Here is a 16,770-nt window from a genome sequence, read left to right as displayed (position 1 = left end):
GAGCTAACAAGTATTGTGAAATATATGCAACTACACAAGGTAAAAAGAGGATGAGGCAAATTGGGAAGAGCTCACTCGGGTCTGCTTCCCGTTCTTCGACAGGAATACAAATACAGGTTTCTTTCTGCAAGACCTTTATTATTTGTTCTTCTGAGCTCATCAAGGGAATGAAACTGCACTAATGAGCTATGTTCAAGGGCAGCAGCTTGTTGGATCCTTTCTAAACCAAGATGTTATTTTCCTTCCTAAGTTTATTTCAGGGTCGCTTGCCTTGCACAATTGCAGCTTTGCTTGACCATGGGGGTAGCACTGCAAACCTAAATTCCATAATTCATCATCTAATGAATCCTTGACATTTGAACAAATGAAACACACATTATATAACAGGAACTTTTGGCACTAAGGAGATCATGTTACCCATCCACATCTGTTTCTTTCGACTGTATCTTGTAATATATTTTTCCCTCTAAGCATTTCTTAAATATACATTAGTTCCTGCTATTGATGTTTAAACCAATTGATTCTACACACTAATCATCCCAGTGAAAAAACAAGTTCCTCCTAAAGCTCCTTTGAGCCTGGCCTACCAGACTGCAAATTCATTTCCCTTTCCTTCCAGAATCTCACACATCTCAAAACATTCTGGGGCATCTATAGTCTTCCCATTATACCTTTTAGATACAGTGTTTCATTCATGTCCTATACTAAGTCAGCTCCTGTCGTAGTTTTCCTTTGAGGGGGGAAGGTCCATGCTTGAATTTCATACAGGGACGACTGCATGATTAGACCTGCAATTTCCTGAATTGTAATAAATACCCAATACTAGTTTTTCTAGCCTCCATTCACTGCTTAAGAAGTTACTTATATTTGTTCCCCTTCATTTTTACCTTTCCAACTTTTCATATCTTTCCGCAAAACGAGGCACAGTAGGCACAGTAGGTATTGAATATTTGGCATTGGCTTTTCCCTTAGAATATGTTTAATTTCTCCATGCATCCAAATATCTTATTACTTCCTTGGTTGTGGCCAGACACTCAGTCATCAGGTTTAAGATTTCTGTTAATATACCAGCTCCTCTGCAGTCCTTTTACTGCTGACTTTCTTGTGCATCAGATGTAGGTGCTGGGTAAAATTTTCAAAAGCACCTGTGTGACTGAAGAAGCTAATAAGTGAAAGTCAAAGGGATTTAGGGTCCTAAATTAGAGCCGGGTGAAAATGTTCAGCCAAAACTTTTTGTCTGTGAAATATGCAGATTCAACAACATCAAGAATTTTGTGAATTAATTTCAGTTTGGATAAATTGTTCATTTTGAAAACAAACAGACAAAAACATTCTGGAAAAGATAAAATGTTTCATTTCAACATTTTTTTAAATGCAAAGTTCTGATTTAGGGTGTTGAAATGACTGTGTTTAGAAATTTTCTTCATTTTATTTTTAAAAATGCAAAATGTTTAAAAAAGGCTCAAAATGTAAATGAAACATTTTGATTCCAGTCTAACAAAAATTTTTGTTCTGCCCAAAATGAATTATTTTCTTTTACTTTTCAATTTGCCATATCTGTTTTGGTGTTTTTAATTATTTGCAGGTTGACCCAAAACAATTTTTCCCACTTTTCTAGAATTGTCAGCAAACCAAAAAAATTATTATTTGCATAGCTCTCTCTGAAGTGACTTAGGCAATTTTGAAAATGGGGCTTGAGCTTCTCAGTCACTTAGGCACTTCTGAAAGTTTTACCCTCTAGCCCCATTCCTGTTCTGTGGCATAGGTGTAATCTATTGAATGTGCATATATTCTGCATATTGCCTCACATTCCTATAATACTCAGCCCTACACATTCTAAAAATGTACCTATTCCACGTTATTATCTAACTAATCGTATGCTAACACATAGTAAGAGATAGTCCCTGCCCTCAAGAGGCATATATTGTCTATATATAGAAGAAAGATTGAGAGGAAGCGTAGGAACAGCGGCTTGTACAAAGCCATGCAGCAGGTCATTGGCAGAACTGATAATAGAACTCAGGTCTCCTGAATTTCAGGCCAATGCTCTACCCTTTAAACCAGGCTGCCTCTCGGGTATCTAATGCTGATACTTTCCCTCAGTTAGAGTCCTTAAAGAACCATTTGTGGAAAGCAGCAATAAAAGAATTATGAGGAACTCCATGACCTAACACTAGTTCATTTTTCTGTTGCATAATCCAGTCTCTTGGAAATGAGAGGACAACTTAGCCCAAAGACAGCTGAGTCTCACATCTGTGGTCTCACATCTGCTGTTGCAAGCTGAAGAGTTGTATTTTAGAACATTTTCAGTGTCTGAGAATATAATATTTAATCATTAGATTGCAATCAGCCATTCTTGTGCTATCCATTATCTAGGTTTTAATTATTATTGCTCGTTTATTATTTTATTTACAGATTCTTATTTGTATAGCATCAACACTGTGCCAAGCTGGGAACTTTACAGACAGGTGCTTTATGAAGCCGCTATCCTAGCTTCAAAGATCTTACAATTTAAATACTGCTAGACAAGCCTGAATCAAACCTCTGGATCCAAACACCTGTAAGGAACTTTGGAGCCATACATTTCCACTGACAATGATCCCAAGCGTTCTAGATCTCAATACCAAGCTTTTTAAAGCATTTTAGTTCCAGCCCTCACAAACCACAGGAGGATGAGCTGGTAGAGAGAGCAGTAAAGAGTGCTTTAAAAAAAAAAGTCCTCTACAGTAAAAATACCCCATATTAGTTCTGCTGAGCTGTAGGGTAATCCTCATGTCAATCACTAGAGTAAGCCCAACTAGGATGCCTCTGGGTTGACAGATCAAAACAACTCTGCCGACCTTAAAGGTTGTGAATCTGAGAGATAACAATTCCTAAAAGGCCTCAAACTTTCTTCTTACAGTGTTGGCACACATCCAAAGCTCACCCAGGATTAAAGCAGGGGCCCCAGTTTGGATCAGTGTTATTTTTCGTTAACGATTTTGCTGATTCAGAAAAAAAGGGTGAATACATGATATTATGTGTACTGTTTCTTTCAATTGACTCAGAAAGCAGGACAGGATGGGGCTGGGACAGAGAAGCAGACAGAGTAGCTTTAGTGATAAAAATGTTTTCCTTATTTCAGTGAAGGTCCTTGTGCTGCCTTAGAAGAAAACAACTGTAACACTCCCTGCCTTTTCTGTTGCTCCAGCCCCACCCCCTTCTCTGCAGGGCACTGAAAGAGAAAAGGAGAAAGAGGATACCTTGCAAGTCAAGTATAGCTCCTCTTCCACAAAATTTACTTCCTGGGGCTCCCCTCCCATGCCCCAGAAACCAGCATGCTAATGCTTGGTGGTGGTTGTAGAAGTCACAGCTATTCCTCTGACTCTCAGGAAAAAATAGGATTGATTTGTGATAGGAATGGGATTACTTCATGATTTACTTTTTCTTTTTTTAAGGCATTCCTGGAAATGGGGCCCCTAATGAAGGGTGGAAGGAGGACACTAGGGGTTTATATCTGCCTTTGGGGAGAAGAGAAGTGCCCCAAGGAGTAGTAGATGTAATGTTGGCCAGCTGTGCTGAAATGTCCACCTAAAGAAAGAGCTATTTAGAGTCTAAGGGGATGAGGAGCACCTGGATTTCTGAATGAATAGCTTTTTTTGTTTTTGCTTTGACTATCTCTGTCTGAGGCTGGCTAGCCACCATCCCTCTCTCACACACTGTCTGGCTGTTTCTCTCTTGATTTCTTGCCAAGTTGCTTCCTCAACTAAGCTTTGTGGGGGGATAGAGAGTAGTTTTGTTTTGTTTTATTCAGATTGAGGAGAATAATTAGAAATGTTGCTCGATTTGTCTGTTAGACTGTGGGGTTAAATATGATAAGGTAGAAGATTTAGCTGCACATTTTAAAGGGCAAAGGTTCAACAGAAATGGCTGATTTCTAGGGAAGGTTCTACTAAACAGTACCACTTTGAGGGAGACAATAGTTGCTCATAATTTTCTCTGTGATTAGAGCAATGGATTATGGGAGAAACAAGCTATGATCAGGTGGTATAATAACCTGACCCCCCTGGTGGAGAAAGGGAGACAGTCTGATTACGGTTAGTTAAAGAGAAATGCTTCTCAGTGACAGGTTCCATATGTGTTTATATTTCATGCTTGTACTGGCAAATGCTGCCCTAGTATGTTGACCAGAGCTCTGCAAGACCACTACCCACAGAATTCTCATTTCCTTCAGTATAAGCATTACAGATACGGATAATATTCAAAATTGGGCCATCTGTTTGGGGGGGGGAGGTTGTTTGTTTTTTTTGGGGGGGGGGGGTGAGGGGTTGGTTAGGTTTTTTTGTTTAATAAACCAACCATTTTAGCTATCAGGATTAGCTTCTGTGAAAATTTCGCAAAGAGTTAACTCAGCACCCCCCTATATTTAATGGTTTTGTATGAAACCTGTTAGTTTAAGTTCCATTGAGAAACATTCCTATGAAACTTTACAAAGTTCTACACAAAAAACCCTTAAAAATGGTTACAGTATAAGATATATTGAAATATTACTCAGATTCTACATAGGAGAATCAGGCCTAAGAAACCAGTATCTCCTGTGGAAATCAATAGGTGTTGTTTGGATCCTGTAGGTAGAGAAATTGGCTTCCTATTTTTACCAACCAATTGAACCAAAGACCCTGATCCTGAAAACCCTTACACGTTTCACTTTACATATATTCATAGTCCAATTTTAAGTTGATAGGTTTACTCGCAAGCCTAAAAAGGAACAATCCTAATCAAAAGGAAAACCGTAAATAGTAACAAAACACTTGATGTGGTTAAAAGGAGGTATACGAAAGAAATTAAGGGAATAAGCCAATGGTGCCCATTTGAGCCTTTCCACTAACATCAGTTGATAGTGGATCAGGCCCTACATTTGTAGAATTTCTACGTGAGTGATGCCAAACGCAGAATGCATAACATCCATCAAAAAATAAGAAGCTAAAAAAAAAAAATACACCAAAATCCTGTTGACTATAGGAGTAATGGAGAGATAAGAGTTTTTTCCTAATATATTCAGGAGAAAAGACAGACAGAGGATGAAATAGGATCTCTGTGGAACACAGAAGAGAAAACAATATCTAAGGGCTCTAACATGGCAGAACTCCTGCATAAGTAGGTCTTCATTTTTAATAGGAAGGAAAAAAGGACTAGAGATACACAGAGAGCCAAATTAAAAGGAATAAAATAGGACATGCAGGGAAAAAAAGGTCAGTAAGGAGGTGGTAAAGAAGTATTCACCTGACCTTCACTAATACAAATCTTGAAGACCAGGTGGGATTCCTGAAGGACTATGGGAGCCTCATCCAATACCTATTGAAGTCGCGCAGAGCTTTCCACTGAAGTCAATGGGCTTGGGATCAGGCCCTAGTAAAGGAAATAGAGAAAGCAGTAGTGATTACGTTTGACAGATCATGGAAATCAGGTGAAACAGCCAAGGATGGAGGAGGAAATTAATATAGGTCCAGTGTTTAAAAAGAAAAAGAATGATCTGAGTAATTAACCTGACCTCTATCCCTGAAAAAATTCTTGAAAATATAATGGCTCATACCCTACCTGATTTTACTGAGGTGAACAATCCTGCTGAAAAATGGGGATTTTTCATGTGAGGAAGGTGAACAGTGTTGGTGTATAAAGGGAATCCATTTATGAAGCACATGTAGAGAGGAAAGCAGTGCACAAAAAGCAAGTGAGGTTAGGGGTAATCTTATTTTCTATTGTATAGAATGATAGCAAAGAGATGCTCAGTTCTTCATTTCATTAATTTTACTTTTCAGTGTGTAAACATGTGGGGATGACTAAAGTGCCCCTCTTACTATTTATGTTTTTCAATAAAACCATGTATTCATGGAATTTAAGGCTAGAAGGGACTATTAGATCATCTAATCTGATCTCCTGTGTATTACAGGGCATTGCATTTCACCCAGTTACTGAGCCCAGTAACTTGGGTTTGACTAAAGCATAATTTCCAGAAAGGCATCTAGTCCAGATCTGAAGCCATCTAGGGATGCAGAATCCACCACTTCCTGTGGTACTTTGTTCCAGTGCTTAATCACCTTCACTGTTGAAAATTTGTGTCTAATTTGAATTTTACTGCCTTCAGCCTCCAGGTACTTGTTCATTTTACGCCTTTCTCCACTAGAGTAAAGAACACTTTAGTACCAGATATTTCTCCCTGTGAGGCACTTATACACTGTAATCAAGGTTTCAGAGTAACAGCCATGTTAATCTGTATTCGCAAAAAGAAAAGGAGTACTTGTGGCACCTTAGCAACTAACCAATTTATTTGAGCATAAATCAATTTATTTGAGCACTGTAATCAAGTCACTTCTCAGTCTTCTTTTTGATAAGTTAAACAGACTGAGCTTGTTAAGTCTCTCATTTTCTCTAGCTCTTTTTTTATTGTTATTATTTTTTGGTCGCTCTTTTCTGCGTTCTCTCCAATTTTTCCACATCCTTTTTAAAATGTGAACACCAGAACTGTGCCAAGTATTCTTGTATCACTTTCATCAATGCTGTATAGAGATGAAAAATCACCCCCTGCTCTTACTCACTACTCCTCTGTTTACACATCCAAGGATCACATTTGCTCTTTTTGGCACAGCATAGCACTGGGGGCTCATGTTCAATTTCTTTTTCACTATGATCCCCAAGTCTTTTTTGGAGTCACTGCTTTCCAGGATACAGTCCATCCTTCTGAAATTATGGCCTGCATTCCTTGTTCTTAAAATGTATATCTCTGCATTGAAACACCTTTTGTTTGAATGGGCCCAGGTTACCAAGCAATCCAGATCACTCTGTATGACTACCTCATTATTTATCACCCTACCTATCATTAAATCTGCAAATTTTATCAGCAATAATTTTTACATTCATTTTCAGATCATTGATGAAAATGTTGAATAGCACTGGGCCTAGCACTGGTCTTTATGGAACCCCACTGGAAAACAGCTCCATTCAATGATGATTCCCCTTTGACTATGTTTTGAGATCTGTCATTGAGCCAGTTCTCCATTCATTTAATGAGTGTGCTATTGATATTGTACAGTGCTCATATTTTAATTGGAATGTCATGTGGTATAAAGTCAAATGCCGTAAAAAGCCTAAGTCTATTACATCAATGCAGCTACTTTATCAACCATATTTGTAATCTCAAAGAATGAAATCAGTTTTGTTTGACAAGACCTATTCTACATAAAACCAAATTGAATGGCATTAATTATACCCCTATTCTTTAATTCTTTATAAAGTCAATCCTGTATCAACTTTTTCTTTATATTGTGTGGAACTGATGTCAGGCCAACCAGCCTATAGTTTTGGGTTGTCCCCTTGTCCTTTTTGAATATTGGCACAACAGTAGCACTCTTCCAGTTTTCTGAAATTTCTCCATTATTATCATTATATTATTATTCTAATATTATTCTAATATTTATTAATAATTAACATCAGCGGCTAGACATCTCCTCAGACAACTCATTTAGGATTCCTGGCTGCCAGTTGTCCTAGCCTGCTCATTTAAAAATGTTTATCCCTAGTAGATGTTGGACTAGAAAGCACTTCATTATTCTCATATGAAACTAGTACATCATCCTGCTTCTTTCCAAACACAGAACAGAAATATTTATTGAACAATTCTGCCTTTTCTGCATCATTTTAGGCTTGGCAGAATTTGCCTTTTAATTTTATTTTTATAATTTTGATGGATATTGATGTTTATTTTAAACTTTTTTTCAATTTTTATCTATTTAAATTTTCACATTTGTGTGATGTTGGGCTGGTGTCAGCAAATCAGGGGGGGCTAGACAATAATTATTTAATGACAATAGATGTTGAGATTTTAAAAATGAAAGCTTTATAACCATTACAGCACGAATTGTCAATATCACATATCAAAATATACAAAGTAAATATCCTTAAATCACTCTAATAAGTTCTCAAGCAGTATTTTTCTTACTTTGCCTATCTGTAAATTTCAGTTATCACTGATGGAAATATTTTTTGTTGGTTTGTGTGTGTATGGTGAAATTGATGTTTACCAATATTTACCAATAAAAAAATCTAATCCTTCCAAGCTTAATCATTAACTGTTTTACCATTTCATATAGTAATGGGCCTATATCATTGCTTGGATTTCTGTCATTCCTAATATACTTTAAAAAAATTCCTCCTTAATGATCTTAGTCCCAACAGTCATGGAGTTTCCCAATGTCTTTAGCTTCCCTTATCAATTTTCTGCACTTCATACCTTCTGATTTATATTGATTGCTATCTATTCCCCCCTTTTTCTATTATTTATTGTTTTTTATTTCTAATTGCTGTCTGCACTTCACCACTGAATCAGGATGGGCTTTAGCAAACTTGTCCTCTTTCTTCACTGTGAAATTGTGATTTGTTAACCAGCTAATACATTTTTAAAGAACTTCCAATTTTTGTAAATATATTCCTGTCTAAATTTTCCTCCCAGTCAATGTTGCTCATAATTTTCCTAAACACTGGGAAATTAACTCTTTTGAAGCACCAACTATAAACAAGAAAAAACATAGTAATAGTAAGATACAGCAATAAGACCAATATCTATTTCAGACCAATATCTATAAACATCCAGGGAGCAACTGTAGATAATAATAAGAGGGAGAAAGCATTCATAGAGTGTCCAGGTGGTAAAAGGACAGGAAAGACTGAGATCACCATGTCATGCTGCTGCGAAGATCAATAGGCCAGACTTCCATCTGGTATAAATCAGCATAGTTCTATTGAAGCCAGAATGGTGGGCAATTGAGGATTGTCAGTGACAATCTCAGTGATTGCCATTGGGCGGGGGGGGGGGGGAGGGTTGTCATAATGGTTGGAGCAAGCATCTGAACTATTAGTTAGAGCTGGATCCAGATGAGGCAGGTATAGGAGCAAAGCCAAGAGTCAGAGCCAGGAGTCAGAAGCCAAAGCCTAAGCCCAAGAGCTAATTGGAATCACAGTCACAAGGCACAGCCAAGGGTCTGAGCCAAGAGTCAGAAGTCAAGAAGAAGTAGGGGCCAGAGCAAGTACAAGCTGTGGCTGGACTGAGGCTAGAGACTGCAGAGGCAGGGACAGGACCAAGCCTAACTGTGGGTAGGAAGGATTTGAGTGGCTGCCAGACTGCTGTTGCTACTGAACTGAAGTGTCAGCCTGCTGACTCCTGCAAGCAATCAGGTGGTGCAGTCAGACAGCTTCTATCAGATGTGCTTATTAGGTTGCACTGAGACTAGCTGTGCTGCAGGCTGGTTCTTGACAGTACCCCCCTTCAATGGCAACTCCTAGGGGCCATGGGACCTGGTTTCAGGGGATGGTTTTGATGTAAGACACATATGAGATACATGGAGCATGGATATTTTCTACTGGATCCCACGATCATTCTTGCAGTCCATAGCCCTTCCAATCCCACAGATAACAGAGCTTGCTTAAACTTCCTTGAAGTGTAGGATTTCCCAGACCTTGTACTCCTCTTGGCCCTGGACATCTGTGGGAAGTGGCGATGAAGCACTGTGGCCAGGAAAGGGATTTTCTGCATAAGGTTTCATAAGGAACATATGAAAGACCAGGTGGACCTCCAAGGATTCTGGCAACTGTAGCCTAAATGCTACGGGATTTTTTTGTTCCGTGGTGTTAAACAGCCCTAGGTACTGGTGATACAGTTTGGCTAAAGGACAACTTGATCTGAGGTGTTTGGACGACAGTCAGACCTTATCTCCTACAGACAGAGTTGATAAGACATGGCTTTTTGGGTTGGCATGATGTTTATATGCCTTCTTGGTGGCTTCCAGGTGTTTAGTAAGCTCTTGATGTACCTGGTGAAGATGGGCCGCTAGATCTGCTGCGGCAGGGACTTGGGAGTCTGTAGGTACAGCAAAGTGAAGGAGAGTGTGGAATCCATAGTTTGCATAGACTGGACTATGTCGGGTGGATGCATGGAGTGGAGTTGTTGTAAACAGTCTCTGTTTATGTCAGGAGGATGTCCCAGTCATCTTGATGATAACCGAGAAAGCAACAGTGGTATTGTTTGAGGATCTGGTTCTTCTGTTCTTTCTGCCTAGTCTGTGGGTGATAGGTCAAGGAGGTAAGCAGTTCCATTTCTGAAAGTTTTCACCAAAAATAGGAAGTGAATTGTGGACCTCAAGCTGAGACTATTCCTGTGGGCAGCACACGGAGTGAAAAAACATGATCTAGAAAAAGGTGGGCCATTGCCTGAGTGGTTGGGGAGGAGCGAATTCAAATAAAATGTGCCTTGTAATGACGGTGATGAGGATGACAGTGCAACTCTGGGAGCAAACTAGCTCGACAATGAAATCGAAGGACAGCAAGGACCAGGGCCAAGATGAGATAGGCAAAGCCTGGAGAAGACTGAGTGGTTTGGCATATGGGCACTTGCTCTGACAGCACAGATCTCAGGAACTAAATTTACCTCTTGACATCAGTACTCAACACTGGCCACCAGAAATTCCGTAATATTAGGTCTTAGAATGTCTGAAGTGACTGGCAGACAGTGTATTATGACACAACTTTAACACCTCGAGGCTGAGCTGGCCCTCTGGGATGTAAAGGTGCCTTCCATAATGAAGTAGACCATCCTTCAAATGAAGCCCCAACCAGGTAGAACAGTAGGAGGGTTTAGGATTTGACAGATCTTAGTAGTTTGCAGGTCTTGGGGAAGCAGGGACTGGAGGAGAGACATCAGATCTTCGTTTGATGGCATAAAATGGTAGTCAAGAGAGCTGCATCTGACTCAGAGTATTCATCCTTGCATGATAGGGCATCTGCCTTCCCATTCTGTGATCCAGTGCAATAGGTGACAAGGAAGTTGAATCTGTCAAAGAAAAGCAACCAGCAGATCTGTTGCTGGTTAATTCTATGAGCAGTTCAGAGATATTCCAGATTCTTGTGGTTGGTAAGAACCTGGACTGGGGACCAAGCTCTCTGCAGAAAGTGTCTCCATTCTTCAAATGCTACTTTTCTTGCAAATAATTTGTCCCAGGTATCATAATTCTTCTCAGTGGGGGTTAGTTTTCACAAATAGAAGGCACAGGGCTGGAATGGGTTATTATGAGGGCCTGTATGTGTGACAGAATGGCTCAGATGGCAAAGTTCAAAGCCTCTGGTGTGAGGAGCATGGCAGGACCTGGGTGCTCAAAAAGAGGTAAAAGATTTCTTTAGCTGATCAAATGCTAACTGTGCCCTTGGCGACCAGATGAAGTGAAATCTCTTTCAGAGAAGCGCAGTTATCAGGGCTACTAGGTCAGAGAATCCTTTGATAAAACACCTGCAGAAATTGGTAAACCCAAGAAATCACTGAATGCCTCTTATATCCAGAGATGGCAGATACCTTTCATGGGCCCATTGTTAGCTCTTCGGGGGAAGTGATATACCCCAAGGAACTCAGCTGTGTCTTTGTGATAGTTCTCTGAAAACATTCTCTCAGTGTACAGCAGCAGTCAAAAAAGCTAACAGAATGTTAGGAACCATTGGGAAAGGGGTAGAAACTACACAGATAATGTCATAATGCCATTATATAAATTCATGGTATGCCCAACACCTTAAATACTGCATGCAGTGCTGGTCATCCCATCTCAAAATAGATACATTAGAATTGGAAAAGGTGCAGATAAGAGCAATGAAAATTATTAAGGATATGGAACAGCTTCCATATGAGGAGAGATTAAAAAGACTGGGACTGTTCATCTTAGAAAAGACTACTAAGGAGGGATATGATAAAGATCTATAAAATCATGAATGGAATGGAAAAAAGTGAATAGGAAAGTGTTATTTACCCCTTCACATAACACAAGAAACAGAGGTCACCGATGAAACTAACAGGCAGCAAGTATAAAACAAACAAAAGGAAGTACTTCTTCACATGATGTACAGTCAGCCTGTGGAGCTCATTCCTATGGGATGTTCTGAAAGCCAAAAATATAACTGGGTTCAGAAAAGAATTAGATAAGTTCATAAAGAACAGGTCCATCAATGGCTGGTAGCCAAGATGGTCAGAGATGCAACGCCATGCTCCAGGTGTCACTAACCCTTAACCCTCCAACTACCAGAAGCATCTGGCACTGGCCACAGTGAGACACTGGATACTGGGCTAGATGGACCATTGGTCTGACTCAATATGGTCATTCTTATGTCAAACTCACATTTCTCCAGTTGGGCATAAAGACGGTTTTGGCAGAGTCTGCTGAGAACGTGGCATACAAGAATAACATCCAAATAAATAATCACAAACTGGTCCAATATGTTCCAGAAGATAACATTGACAAAATTCTGGAACATGGCTGGAGTATTACACAACCCAAAAGGTATAACAAAATATTGAAAATGTCTGTATCAGGTGTGGAACACAGTCTTCCATTTGTCCCTTTCCCTGGTTCAGACCAGACTGTAGGCCCCTTCAAAGATCCCACTTAGTAACAATCTTGGTTGAACAGAGCCTCTCAAAGAGTTTATTAATAAGTGGCAAGGAGTAGTGATTTCAGGCCATCACTTTGTTCAGAGCTCAATAGTCAACAGAGGGACATAAAGAGCCATCCTTCTTTGCCACAGAGATGATTGGAGCCACTGCCAGAGAAGTGGAGGGGCAAATGAACTCTTTCTCCAGTTTCTCGCAGAGGTACTCCTGGAGCATCTGGAGTTCAGGTTCTAAAAGGGAGTACATAAAGCCAAAAGGGAACTCAGCTCCAGATTGCAAGTCAATTGGACAATCATAACTGTGATGCGGTGACAAGGTATCAGCCCTCTTCCTATCAAAACATCAGTGTAATCTCAGTATTTCACCATAATTCCTGAAGCTGTTGAGGAGGGATGGCTCCTCAGAGTACATCCTGAGGTCTCTGAATTCACAGATAGGTGGTGGAGATTGTGGGGGGCTTCTGGTCCGGGACATGATTTTAAGAGACAAAATTGACAGCAGAGTCTCAATGCAAACAGGACAGTGCCTGGCCCCCAGTCAATGCATGGATCATGGGTGATGAGCCAGGAAACAACAAGGATAATGGGAGAGTCAGATGTATGGATCAGACTGAACTGTAGGTCCTGTGACCCTGGAGCATGATAATAATCAAGGGTGCCATTTGATAAGTTATCAGGCCAGAGGCTAAGGGGGATCCACTGATAAACTCCACCAAAATGGGGGTGCTCTTGCACTGAATTGGAATGTTGTGAACCAGGGCAAAGCCTAAGTCCATGAAATTGTTGGAGGCCCTCTGAATCCACAAGCACCCTCAGTTCGACCTCTGAGATGGTGGGATGTTGTAAGCCAAGGGGAAGTTGGATGGTGCTGGCATAGTGGCCACCCATAGCCAGAATATTGGTAGATAAAGTGGGGTTCAGGGCCCCGGAGTGAAGACGACCCCCTGCATCAGGGCTGAGGCCTGCAGTCTTTCTGGTTGAGACAAGACCCAGTTCTTAGTGGGGCAATCCACGGCATAGTGTCCAGATGTCCACAATACAGGCATAAACCTGAAGCATGATGCCAGCCCTTCTCCATGTCAGAGAGGTGAGGCCAAAGCCAGCTGATCTGCCCAGACCCCTGTGAGGAGAGCATGGAAGGGGATCAGTAATTTAACTCTCTCTCCAGGCGGCCATCAGTATGGATACAAAGCTTGATCAAAGTGCCCAGGTCGGGCAGTGGCTTCACCCATGTCACCTCATCCTTGATTTCCTCATTTAGGGCATGTCAGAATTGGTAGTGCTGGGTTGCTTCATTCCACTGGGTATCTGCTGACCACAGCAAACTAGATGGCTGAGCTGTTCCCTGATGTACCACACAAAGCGCATTCTACTGTGGACCATGTGCAATTCAGATAATCAAACACAATCACCATGGCTTGAATAAACTCTTTGAACTTCTCCAGCAGGAGGTGGGGGCTAGAAGTCTCCTGGAAGAAGAAGCCCAGGCCAGGGCCTCTCCAGTTAACATCTGGAGAATGGATGGGAATATCACATGAACAGTAGCTGGCGCTGGTTCATAAAACTGCAGAACTTGTTACGGTTCCTGTCAAACTTACCTGACACTGGAATCTCCGGCTCCCTAGAAGCTGGAGGGGGAGATACAGGCTGGATGGTAGGGCTGCAGGGCTGCAGTTTGTATCCGCATGGCCATAATCAGGGCCCAGAGATTCTGCAAGATTCCCAAAATATCTAGCAGGAGCATAGCTGCCCTTATGGAATCTGAAGGGCAGTCCGGCCCCCTACCCACTGTGGCAGAGCTCCGACCTTGTTCCCATGGGTCTCACGCTTCCAGGGGGTTTATGCTAGCTTCAGAGGCTCACTGCAACCCTCCACGTAACCCTTCTCTCTCTAGGGCCAGGGATACAGTCTACTGAGCCCTTTTCATCATAAGCCAGCAATGGAGGTTGGTGAGAGAATTCCCACAGTCTCTGTTGCTCCTACAGCCTCATGCCAAAACAGTTTAGCCTCCTGTTCTGACAAGGGCCTGTTTTCCCCTCTCAGGAGGTGTTTCTGCAGTGGTGGGTTGGGGGGGAAACCCAGGCCCGCCCTCTACTCTGGGTTCCGGCCCAGGGACCCTAATGGTAGCAGCTGTTGGCACCCAACCTTTCACTGCCAGAGTTGTTACATTTCCCTGGGCCACTTCCCCACAGCTCTCCTGCTTCTCCCTTCTTCACCCTTACCTTAGAGTTCCCTTACCAATGACTTGAGGGTGTCTTCATTAACCAGCCCTTCAGCCATACTTCCTCTCCTCTGGCTCCTCCCTGCCTGACTGGAGTGAGCCCTTTTATATCTGCTCTATCTCGGCGTTTACCTTTCTGCCACACATCCGTCTCTGCCGGAGAACTGGCATGGTTTAGAGGGCAGGGTGCTAGAACAGCTCCGGAAATGGACAGGACTACTCCGGTGCCTCTCCCTTCGAGGGAGAGCGCTGGTGCTTAATCAACTAGTCCTGTCCATGCTCTGGTACCATCTCAACACCCTGGTCCCAGCCCCGGGTTTCCTGGCCAACCTCCGGACATCGATTCTGGAGTTCTTCTGGTTAGGACTGCACTGGGTCCCTGCAGAGGTTCTCCATCTACCCCTGGAGGAGGGAGGGCAGGGCCTGAAGTGTCTCCACACTTAGGTCCATGTCTTCCGCCTCCAGGCCCTGCAGAGGCTCCTTTATGGTGCAGGTCGTCCGGCGTGGAGCGTACTGGTGCACGCCTTCCTGCGCCGCTTCCAAGGGCTCCGATATGACCGGCAGCTCCTTTATCTCCATCCGAGAGGTCTTCCGTGAGACCTCTCTGGGCTGCCGGTCTTCTACCAGGACCTCCTCTGGACCTGGAAACTGTTCTCAGCAACCAGGTCCGTGGCGGCCACCGTGGGGGCAGATCTCCTCGCGGAGCCCCTGCTACACAACCCCCAGCTCTGTGTGCAGGTGGCGGAGTCCCCCTCAGTGCACCAGAGGTTGGTTCTGGCAGAATTCACCAGAGTCGGAGACCTCCTGCACCATGACCAGGGAGACTGGCTGGATCCCCTAACGCTCACTCAGCGCATGGCGCTCTCCAGGCCTTGTACTCCCTGGCGTGTATTTCAGGAGGTGAGGGCCGCTTTGCCGCCCGCTGCTCGGGTTTACCTCGACCGGGTTCTAAGAGAGGGTGCGCCCCGCCCACCCTCCACCCCAGACTCTCCGGACCTTTTCATCAGGCCCCTGCACCGTGGATCCGACCGACACCCCCCCCATCCCTTCACCGTGAGCTGGCTGCAAGTCCATTTCCAGACTGCACCAAGGAAACATCTATACACGCTTGTGCTCCACACCCTTCACTTCCTCACCCTCACATCCCGCCCCGACACAAAGTGGCAGGACCTCCTGCCACCTCTAGAGGGTGAGGAACCCTGGTGGGCCAGCCTGTATTCCACCCTGGTCCTGAGGCCTGCCGGGGATATCAGTTGGCAGCTCCTTCACCGGGCCGTGAGCACGGGCATGTACTTGGCGCAGTTCACCCCATCCCAGACACCTGCCCCTTTTGCGGCATGAGGGAAACCCTGGCGCATATATACCTGGAGCATGCCAGGCTGCAGCCCCTATTTCAGCTCCTCACAAACCTTTTGTTAAGATTTTGGTTGCACTTTTCCCCTCACCTCCTTATCTATGCACTCCCTATCCGTGGCCCCATTAAGTCGCGGGACCTCCTGGTCAACCTCCTCCTGGCCCTGGCTAAAGTGGCCATCTATAAAACCAGGGCGAGGAGGTTGGCTGATGGAGTCTCCTGTGACTGTGGGGCCTATTTCCGATCCTCCGTCCATTCACGCCTCCAGGCAGAGTTCCTCTGGGCGGCGTCCACTGACTCCCTTGATGCCTTCGAGGAGCCGTGGGCGCTGTCCGGGGTTCTCTGCTCGGTGTCCCCATCTGGTTCCCTTCGTTTGACCCTTTGACCACACTCCTGTCCCTGTTATTTCATTAGTTGTCCCCCGTAATTATTTGGTTTTCCAGGTCCTGTGGATCCCCCTCTTAGGCTGGGGGGGGGTCCTTTAGCACTTCCTGGATCCCAATAAGGCTACTCTGCTGTACCCAGCTGGCCTGGGCTATCACACCACTCATGTTTAATTTCTTGTGCTGTTCAAACTACCAGCAACTAGGTCATGGGCAGTCTTGCCTAATGGTTGGAGCAAGAGCCTGGCCTACCAGTTACAGCTGGATCCAGACTGGAGGGCAAAGGAGCAAAGCCAAGGATCAGAGCCAGGAGTCAGAAGCTGAAGCCTAAGTGCAAAGGTTAACTGGAGTCACAG

Source organism: Chelonia mydas, chromosome 2, assembly GCF_015237465.2.
Source record: "Chelonia mydas isolate rCheMyd1 chromosome 2, rCheMyd1.pri.v2, whole genome shotgun sequence".
NCBI classification, from domain to species: Eukaryota; Metazoa; Chordata; order Testudines; family Cheloniidae; genus Chelonia; species Chelonia mydas.
Note: the sequence above shows the minus strand (reverse complement) of the source record.